Raw genomic sequence first — 11,714 nt, forward strand, 5'->3', positions numbered from 1 at the left:
TTTCGTATTTCTGTTAATTCATATAATGACAAAACTTTGTTGATTTAGTTTCCAATTAAATTTGGAATTTTAGCACTTTTGTTTGTTTGTTCGGGTTTAACGTCCGAGCAGCAATATTTCAGCTATATTCAGACGATGAACATGAAATTGATGATAAAATGAACATAAAATGAAAAAGGGATGGGACACACGGACAATGGGGTTGACAAATTTTGATTGCCACTGGAAATGGGGAGAGGTGGGTAGGGTCGGGCAATTAAGGCTCGTGTGGCAGGGCCCTATGATTCATACTCTGGGAGAATACCACAGTAGGGTTCTTTAACGTGCGAGGAACGTGGCATCTTTCCCAATACGGTGCACCACTATGGTTTGCGGTCAGGTTTTCCGTATTATAGCCTGACAACCCCAGCATGTAACATGCCAGGGGTACCCCATTCCAACACATTGGGCACACATCCCAGTTGCTCTGTGGCCAAAGCGCCCTAGCCCCCGGCTAGGGTTCTGAGCACTATTTAGTCGCCTTTTACGACAAGCTTAGCGCTGATACATGCCTATTCTTTTAACCCCCGGACCTGCACGGGGCTTCGCACTTTTGGGACTTTATGTTGTTTGGAGTCCTCTTTAATTGTTTCAACATGTCACAAACCTACAGAGGTAGGTACAGACGACATATTGCAAATAAAAATATCAACTTTTGTTTTTAGCTTTGTCGAAGTTCGACAAATTGCATCTTTGTGACCTCAGTGATGTATTTACTAGTATCTCATTTTCCAGCTTCGTCAGAAATATTCAAGAAGGTATATTCCCTCTCTTTTATATGTTTGGTTCGATGGAAAGTTAATAACTCTCGAGAGTAAAATATATTGGTCGTTTTTTTTTCAATTTATTTTTTGAAACATGTTTGGCGTTAAAATCTTCTAGGTTGCAGAAGTGTAATGGTTGTACGCTGAAGTATGTTTATGATGGCACCGTACTGCGATGACTAGAGGTGATTGTTGAGTATCAATACCAACGCGAAAATGCGTTAGCCACTTTCTGAAAATGTGTTTTTCTCTTTCGTGTAATTTGGTAAAAAGATTATGGCACCTTTCGATGCTTTGCGATTACATTTGGTCAGAAAAAGTAATTATTTAAAATGTTGTTTTAATTCATACTTCTTGTACTTTGGGGGGACGTTTTGGTAAGTACAATAAATTTGCCTGTTAAAATTTTCATTGTACATGGTAATTTTAGCTATGTATATTAGTTTGATAGATATTTGATAAGACATTCATTTTTCTTAATTTGAGTCTCTGTCTCTCTCGCTTCTTCTTACTTGTTAGTTTCTTGTGGTAGGTGCAATGCTTTTTTTGGATGATTTTAGACGGGATACATACAATAACTAGACATATATAGATATGATCAATGGATTGAATTTTTCAATTGACAATATTTATATTCGCTTTGGTTATACTCTCTTCAGGAAGGTTTTTGATATATCAGTGGTGACTAATTGTGCTCCTCTCATAGCCGATATGTTCCTTTACTGTTACGAATGTGGTTAAACTCGTAAAAATTCATTTATAGCATGATCTGTTGCGTGAATTCAATACTTTTAGATATTTTCATATAATCCTAACTTCGAAGGCAAAATTCGGGATATCTACCGAAAAGAACTTAAGTTTACTATTTCTTGATTTAGATAAAATACTAAAAAAATAGTAGTCTTCATTCCAAAATTTATGACAAAAGAATTCCGTGTTGATGATTTTCCATTCCTCGATTATTATATTCCCGAAGCAACCTCCTACGGTGTTCACATTTCACAAATGGTCTCTTGATTCGTATTTGTAATTAAGTGTCAAATGTTGAAGGATGCAACAGATTCCTAACAGAAAAAAAAAATAAGCACCAGAGGCACCGATTTCATAAACTTTTAAAAACATTTACCATTTTTTTTTAAAGTTTGATGAAAAAAGATAATTGCACTTTCAGATTTTTGGTTGGAGATGGTGTTGCTCACTCAGTTTTTTTAAAGAGATGTAGTCTATGTGGCACACTCTTTCGGTAGTTTGATCGACTGCCGATAATTTCTAATGCTGGCGATTTCGTTGGCATTGTCAATCTTTAATATGTTCTGAGCTAACTTTCAGTAACTGCGAGCGTTCTTTAATTGGATTTCTAAATGTGTCTATATATTGTATGTTGAGGTATTCCATAGAGGAGAATTGGATATACTACTGAGTGAATGTTATGGTGTATTTATTTGTTGTTTAAGATAATGTCTGACTTTTCATAAAAGAGAATGGTTACGTCCTTATAAGATTAGATTACACTTACTGCAGACATTCGCCTGGTAACGGTCTGGAGATCTTGGTCATGAATGTGTCTTCGTGTCCTTACTTGACTTTTTAGTTTATTTGGAAGAAGTATAATTGTTTTGTCAGTGTAACTTTATAACTTTTGTTATCCGGGATATTCAGAGCTAACTTAAATGTGTGTTTATACTTGTTGACGGCCTATTGGTGATCTCTATAAGTATTTTCTATTGTATAAGGGTTTTGCTTTGGTGCATTTGTTGCGTTTCACGATATATTTTTTCTTTTTCTATTACCGTCATCTAATTAGTTGCATTAATGTCCCCTTTCCTGACATAACCTAACTGAAAAGAAATTGTTTACAACATTTTGAGTACTGTTTTCAATAGTGGTTGTCGTGAATGTAGGTTTCAGGGTTACTACTTCGCTGGTAAATGAAAAGTAAAAAGCAATCGTTCATTGTATTCAAGTTGTTGATACGACGTTATAAAAGTTGACTTAAACAATACAGGTACGTTATAATAAGAAAATAAGTAAAGTAACCGACGTGATTCAACTATGAGCTTTGATACTGGGAGCTCTAAAGTGAAAGAAATCGAATAAGAAATAAAAATTGAGAAAAATGTTAAAATATTGTCTCTTAACAAACTAGAACTACCCTGACCAAATAATGTCACATTTTCACTTAATTAATGCACTGTTTGAAAACAACATAAAATTAGTACGATGTCAATTTACTGATTTTCTGTATGGCTTTTACCTTAGCATCTCTTTTGGTAGCTGACTTCTGTTGTTCCTTTGAAGAGCTGACCTCTAACAAATACAGGCGAGAAATCGTTCGATTCGTATAAACATTACTTGAACGAAGCTTCATAGCGCGAATCATTCCATCTTTTCCGGTTAATAGCTCGTCAATTTTAGCAAGTTTTCAAGATATGTTTGATGTATCGTTTTCTAGTCGCCAACTTTTATGCTTTGATCATTTTTCCAGTAGTTGATCGGTGAAATTCACGGAATGTCAGGTATTCGTTTCCCAAACGCTTCCAGAAATGTTCAATTGTAGTTTTTTACTAACAGCTAAAGAGTTGAAATTCGTATGTGAATATTCACATTAGGGTCTCTATTTTGATGAGGTAGACACGTAGTTCTCCGGCCGCACAGACGATGGTATGGGGTTCACGGTTCGGCATCGTTTATTCCCGACGAAACATACGTGATCGGCCTGTCATTTAGAAAGGCTTCTGTACCGGTGATAACAGTCTGTAGAACTTCTATTGTCACGAATGATCTTCCGAGCATTGTCCTTAAACATGATTTTGTTAAACCAACCATTCGGTTCATACCATGGAGCGCCTTTTGGTATGAATTCCCACGTGGTTCCAAGATTTCGCAATCGGTTAGGAACAGTTTCTGAATGTGTCAAGTAAATAACATTCTTTTGAAGCAGTAACATAGGATATCTGACATCATAGTTACAGGTAACGATCGGCGGTTTGAAAAACTTCTTAATGCAAGAATAAAGCTGTCTTCAAGTTTGGCACTATTTCCATGTGTACGGCACGTGTAAACATAAAAACATATGTAGGCTTTAGATCTTGAATTGCCCAGATTGCGTACATACAACGGTCCCGCAAAATCAACTCCAGTCACGGTAAATGGTATATTAGCCCACAGGCGGTTGTATGGAAGCGGTGGTTGATTTGGCTTTGGATATGAACGGCCTGTAAATTTTCACCATTTCACACAATTACGAATGACGGTCTTTACACGTTGACGAATCTTTGGTATCCAGTATGACTGACGGATGTGGGTTACGGTCGAATTTACGCCTCCATGTAAATAGTAGTCGTTTGCATCATATATAATTTACTCTCTGTAAATGTGTTTTGTAGGCAACAGAAATTGATACTTTGTGGATTCATAAAGAGTGGAATTATTTGTTATCCATCGATAAAGTAGTATGTCATTGTATAAATACAATCCTTATCGGTTTTCGATTTAATTTATCGCGGCATCTAATTTCATTTTCGAATTCAGACCTTTGCACATTTGATAACCATTTCAAGTTTGCACTATTAATTTCATCTACTGTGAGTTCACCGGGGCGTCTGTTTTCACGAGTTGCTCTACAGTGTGTAATAAATCTCAAAACGTATGAAGGTATTCTCAACAATTTCTGAAGTAAACTAAAACGGTTCATATCTATGAAATTTCTTACTCCTCGTGCTACATGTATCGGTACATTTGTCTTCGAAATTCTGTTTACCTAGGTTGATCACTCTTGAGTTGATATTTTCGTTCCATACCGGCCGTTAATTCTCGTTAGTAAGCCATTTTGGTCCAGTTTTTCACAGTTCGTTTGTCTTGAAATTCTTTGTTGTAATTCCTTGAGTGAACAAGTCGACTGGGTTTTCATCGGTAGTACAGTATTTCCAGGTTTTATTATCAACTAATGACTTGATCTCCTTCACGCGGTAAGATATGAATGTTTTAGTGGTTTTGTGGAAGTTGAGTACAATTTGGCTGTCACACCAAAATGTTACCTTCTTAATTCCGATTTCATCGAGTTTGTGCATCGCAAGGAATCTAGCTCCTTATACCGCTCCCACGAGTTCCAACTTCGGTAAAGTTATTGATTTTAATGGTGCAACTCTATTTGTAGACATGACAAGAGCTGAAGTCCCGTTGTGAACTAAGCAGGCGCATGCTCCATTTGGACGTTGACTTGCATCAGTGAAAATGTGTAATGTTGTTTCCCCGCTTCTGAGTTCGTCAATAAAGTAATATCTAGGAATTTCAATCTTCACGCATTCTTTCAAATCCAAGTAGGAGCGCCTTCCATTCATTATATATATTATCAGGTAGACAAATGTCCCAACCTAATTTCTTTTCCCACAGTTTTGGCTTCAGTAGCTTGGCGCGTACTGTAACCGGATTAAGATTCCCAGTGGATCGAATACCTTTGAAGATTCTCTAAGTACGTCTCGCTTGGTGGCCACTTCCTGTATCTCGGAAAAATTATCTTGGAACAAAATTTTATCTGTTTCTACCTTCCATTGCAATCCTAAGATTTTGTATCAGATCATCATTGTCTGCGCATTTATCATTCTCAGCTGGTTTTCGTAGAGTCATGTTGTTTGACGCCCATGAACGAAGGTTGAATCCTCAATTTGCAAGTATGTACAGGGATTCCTTATACATTTTCAGCAAATCGGTTTGGTTCTCGAAACTAGAAAGAATGTTATCTACATACAGATTCTGTTTGAGTATGTCTTTAGTATTACATCAGGTTTGACTATAGGTGTTTAACTTAGTTGCATTCAAAATTGCCTTGAAACGGTAGGTTATTAACGGACTTGAAAATCATTTGGGTCGCTCAACCAAAAGAATCTAGTAGTGTTTCTATCTCGTTTGTTTAATTCAATCTGCAAAAAGGCCTTTTCAACGTCTGCTGATACGGTATATTTATAGGCGGAAACGCGCAAGAATACATGTAAGATCATTCAGCTCTGGTGTTACGGACATAAGGCAATAATTTAAACTCGGACTTCTAGTGACTCCCGACAGCTGCAGTCGTACACAATACGGATACGTGTTGTTAATGAATCTTTCTTAACTGCGTGATGCGGTATGTAGTGTACTACATTGTCGTCAGATTTCTCGGCATCTTCTGGCATCTGCTCTATAAATCCACATTTCTCCTGATCAGCTATTATGTTGCCGTAGATTTTGAGCTTAGTATGGTCTCGACTTAGTCTGTTATTTAAGCTAGTAGTTTTTTTCTTACGATTTTATCATTATTGTCTTCAGTTCTTCGTAATCGTTTCTCCATGGCAATTTTGCACAGTATTGGGTTCCATTGAAAGTCTCCTGATACATGAAGTTTGATGTAATTTCTTTGTTTGACACATCCATTGACTCCAAAAACGCTCTTAATCATTGACCTCTACCTTATGGTTAATTAGAATATTCATCATTGTGGTGTTTGTTAGGTGCTCTGTCCGACTTATTAACGGTCCTGAGAGTAAGTAGCCTAATCTTGATTTGACTGTTGTTGGACCTTTTCCTCGTACAATTCTGTTTTGTATTATTTCCCAGTAGTATTCGGCTCCTACAAGTAGATTTAATTCAAATTTATGGTCTGCGGACACACCATGGGCGAGTTTCATATCGGTAAAGTATTCCCATTCTCAATTTCCAGTTCAATGAAAGCCTTATCCATGTGTCTTCTTATTATTATTACTATTATTTATTATTACATCTCTTATAAAGCGCTATATCTATAATATATATAATTGAAGCGCTGTACATAACATGTATATATAAAAAATAGATATAAGTACATCAAATTACAAAAATAAAAAAAAAACACGACAAAAAAAAATTTAATGAATATCAAGTGACACAATGATACCTATTTTGATGAAACAAAAATGAACTGAAGCGACAAAAGATGATAAAAGTGTAGACAATCTACTTTAAATAACCTAAGATAAGAGACAAAGGGAAAAAAACTAATTGATTGGAATTGAATTTGTACAAAGTATAAAAATATATTCAAAATTTAAAGAAATAAAACAAATAAACCAAAATGAAATTTAAAACATGCATGGAAAACATTCAAGTATGGTAATATATATTTAGAAACATTAAACAAAAAGGAAAGAAAAGAAAAGGAAAGAAAAAGAAAAAAAAGTAAAACATATCTATATATATAAATATTGTCAATTTAAAATAAAGTCATATCACAAATCCGCATATACTAGTTATCACATAAATGCTTGTTTAAAAAGATGGGTTTTTAGTCTCTGTTTAAAAACATCCACTCTCACTGTTGTGTCCCACAAATCATTTGGCAAAGCGTTCCATTGAAATGCAGCAGATCTATCAAATCGTCTTTCACCGTATGACTTTGTTCGGGTAGTAGGTGTTTCTAACAAAGATTGAGATCCCGATCTCAACGATCTCGACGGTCTATAGATTTTAATCAGTTCTTGAATCTAAAACGGAGCTTTGTCTGTAAGAGCTTTGAAAACGTACAGCAACTACTTGAACTGACAACGGTGAGAGACAGGGAGCCAATGGAGAGATTTCAGCACTAGGGTGATATGATCTGATTTCTTTTTCCTTAATATAACTGTAGCGGCGGTATTTTGAATTCGCTGTAGCCTTTAAATTTTACCGCTTGGGAGTCCATGTAAAAGTAAATTCCCGTAATCAAGACTTGATGTTATCATCGAACAAACTAGAGTTCTACATGCGTCTTCTGTGATATAACGACAAATACGGCCAATATTGCGAATCTGATGAAAGCAAGATGTTTCTGTTATCTTCGCCGAACGTAGATAAGTTAATTGTTTAGTTTCTGTCGGTTTGATTTGGAGATGTGAGGCTATTTCCTCGGAAATAAACGATTTCTGAGACCCTTCGTCTTATGTTAGCAGTGGCACTGTTTTGGTAGTTGCAGACAGGGGGTATTGCTGTCTTCAACAAAACTTCTGTTGTAGTGTTATCGGCTGATGTATTTAATGCTGACAATAATTCAGTATTGACTGCATTCACAGTGGTGGGTATATTTTGTTGAATGCGTGTAGGCTGGTCATCTGGCCTATTGGCTTGGTTACAAAGACTTGTGTGATGTGACTTATCACATACCCTACACTTGTATTTTGAACGGCACTCTGATGCTTTGTGTGAACCTAAGCAGTTGAAACAAAGTTGTTTCCTCTTGGCAATTTCGTAACAGTGGTCGATACCGATAACTTCAGTGCAATTTACAGGATCGTGGTTTTTATCACAGTGCACGCACATTTTAAAGCCGCTTGAAGGATTAATACCCCATTGTGACTTACCTGTGCTCTGCTTCATAACGGATGCAGTTTGTGACGAATCATCTATGTTAGTCGAGTGTCCTGCTTTTAGTGCGCGTACTTCTTTTCCTATAGCATGACGTAGCATATCAATGATCCGCGCGTTTGTATCGTAATTTCTTGTCATTCTGGTTCTCATCTCTAGTGGTAATTCACGGAATATAATAGGCGAAAGAACGGATCCGAACGTTGCTTGACTCTGATCGAGGGATTCGAGGCCTCTGATATTGGACTCAATATAGTCATAGAATGAACGAAAGCTGTTAACGGACATTCGGTAAATCTACGTGTTTCTGTATATGTGCATAAATAATCAGACACTGTTGACCAAATTTTTCCTTGAGTAGTGTAATGGCTTGTTCGTACATGTTTAAATGATAAGCCTCTTCATGTAGCTGTGTTTTCAAATATGTAAAGAGTTAAACATTTGTCAACTACGGATTGGTATGGACATTGGATTCATATCATTTCAAAAAGGTTTGCCAAAGTAGTACATCGCCGGAAAACGTAGGCAAGTCTAATTTTGAAAGCTTATGATAGAAGCGTGTGAAGAAATAATTTCAATTTCTGGTTGACTCACGCTTTCATATTCTGTCTATGTACTAGGACGCTTCATTTGTGTGCTGGTTAGTATTGTGATTCAATCTATGTGAGGTAGTTGCCATAGCATTTTGTATTGTACTATATAGCTAGAAGAAGCAAATTTACTCACCGATTCCTTGGGGAGGTTTGTTTTAACTCCAGTTCTATTTCTTGGTAACGGCGGATTGAAATGTCTATGTGTTGATGGAATTCGTCAGCATTCAAAATCTCCTGTTCGACATTTTCCACGTCCATTGAATCTAAAATGTCACTATTATGTTTTTATAACAGTTCCTGTTTCAATGTAAGATTTGAATTGCGCTCTGTACCCCCCGTTTGTTGATAGATCCATCCTCAATTTTCTCGTTTATCTTATTAATTAATCTGCTTACCGCACTTCTCTGACCACCTCTCACTGCCTTTAACTTCTACATCCTGGTCAGGCACCAATGTCGTGAAGGTAGGTTTCAGGGTTAATACTTCGCTTGTGAACAAATAGTAAAAAACAATCGTGTTCGTTCACTGTATTCAAGTTGTTGATATGATATTACAAAACTTGACGTAAACAATACAGTTACATTATAATAGGAAACTAAGAAACGTTATAGACGTGATTCAACTATGATCTTTGAATGCGGTCAGGTAAACATATAATATTATTAAATTATTCAATTAAGTTAAAATGTTTGTTTTTGTAAAGAAAAAGTCCGAAAAGATTTGAAGACGAAACGGTCATCACATCACTTATGTACTGATTATTCTGCGGATACGTATTTCACTGGGGAAAAGCGGATGGAGGATGGAAATTCAGGAAAGAATATTAATCTATTATAAAGTTGTCTATGCAAGTTATTAGAAAATATAAATATGACAAATAGTCAGTCCTTCATCAAGTTTTGATATTTGAAGCAGGGAGCATATGGGTAAAATGTATAATTAATGAGAAATTACAAGGTTGACCGTAACAAAGAATGTGGGATGATCGTAACAGAACACGGGACTGGCGAACAGAATAATGGTAACCGGTATATTTGATACGAAATATTGACCAAAATATTGTTAAAGATATTGATATATGGTAAGATAGTTACTGAATAGATCTAATAGTTAAGGTGTTTATCCACAGCTAAAATAGACTTGGAAAACAGAACAGACTACGTCATTTTTGTACTTGTTGAAGTTAATATTTGAGAGTTCTTGTGTGTTTAAACTTTTATTTTTTAAAAAAAAAACATTCTTCCCTTTTTATCTCAGTATCAAATTAAATGGAAGAATTAAAGGTGCATATTTTAATTTTGTAATAATTTAAATTCATATTATGTAATAGAGGGGGTATATAACAATATTATATGCTTAAACTTAATTAAACTGACGCAAATTTATATAACGTAGTTGTCAGTTTAGTCAAGTGAATGGTTCACGATCCACAGAAGCCTTCTCGATCGTTGTACATAGGTACTATTCTGATTTTAGGCCAAGAAAAAAAAACACTTCTGTTTAAGGTTTCACTGGATGAAAAAGAAATATTGGAGGTAGGTAAAACCATTTTTTAAAATTATTTTATATTGATACTTTTGTGAGGGCTTTGTTTAGCAGAATGTAATAAAATTACCATAATAAATGTGCTTGGGTAGGCAAAACAGTATTGGGTCGGTAATGCAACCTTTAACAGATATTTTATTCTTGGCTGAACATAAGATGCCTACATAAGATGCCTTCATAGTAAATAAAAGTTTGTAATATATGATATCAGTCAAAACTGGTAGAAAGTCAGCAATTTCAAATGTTTTAGTATATTTTGTAACATGCATTCTGACACTATTACACACAACAAAACTATCTTGAACCAATTGATTTTACCAAATGAATCACCAAAGACCCTACAACTAAATATTCTCATATCATTTGATATGAACAAATGAACAAATAGACCTCTTGGGTGTATTTTCTATCATAGCTGTTTCCCATTTCTGTTGTATGATCTTATTCATAACAGCTCAGTTCTCATATGAAAATATATTATGAAATGAGAAATTATATGCCTCACATACACTCTCGAAATCAAGCCAACAATATTGCTTACTGCACGCGGCAAGTATTCATATACATTATCATGATCTTTATGTATTATTCAACATGGATGTACTTTGCTGTTCTGTTGTCTCGTTTAAGATTTTTGCTCCAGGGAAACATCAGGAAAGTGTTCAAAGATGGATCGCGGAATCTATTGATTCAACGTTCATTTTTTTCTGTATTTTGTACAAAACACCGCTTGTAGTACAAGCCATTTGGAATGAATGTATTACGTATATCAATTTTAACATAATTCAGTGAAATCTTTGCAATTTAACTTTATCATTATGGTGAAGTACCAACTCTCATCATGAAATATTGTTGTTTCTCATGTTACGGCCATTCTTCGAAAAAGGGGATTCTTCGTTACGGTCATCCCGCCCATATTTTTACCTTGTAATTTCTCATTAATCATTCTTTCTACCCATATGATTTCCGCTTCAAATGTCGAACATTAATGAATGACTTACTATTTGTCATATTGATTTTGTTGAATAACTTAAATAGAAAACTTTATCAAAGAAAGATAGTCTTTCCCGAATTTCCATCCTCCATCTTGGGATGACTGTAATGGCCGTTACGGTCATACGCTTTACCCCAGTGTATTTTGGATTCATGTTCTTCTTAAAATGACGATTGAATCGGAAGATATAAAATATTTCGAGTTTAATATAGGAGTTGATTTGACTTACCAAAACTAAACAGTCACATGTCAAATTAATCTTACAAAATACTATCGAATGCTTTATAATAAAACACGAAATCAAATCAGTGAAGTTCTTGTGAACATTCGTTTTGACTCGTTTTATGGTCGTGGACCGATTTTATTAGTTTCAATACTTTCGTTTTCTAAATGAAAGTATCTGCTTTCCTGTATTTTTTTGAGCACATG

The sequence above is a fragment of the Perna viridis genome, chromosome 7, assembly GCF_037379345.1.
Source record: "Perna viridis isolate PV_CMFRI_1.1 ecotype Kerala chromosome 7, ASM3737934v1, whole genome shotgun sequence".
Taxonomy (NCBI): domain Eukaryota; kingdom Metazoa; phylum Mollusca; class Bivalvia; order Mytilida; family Mytilidae; genus Perna; species Perna viridis.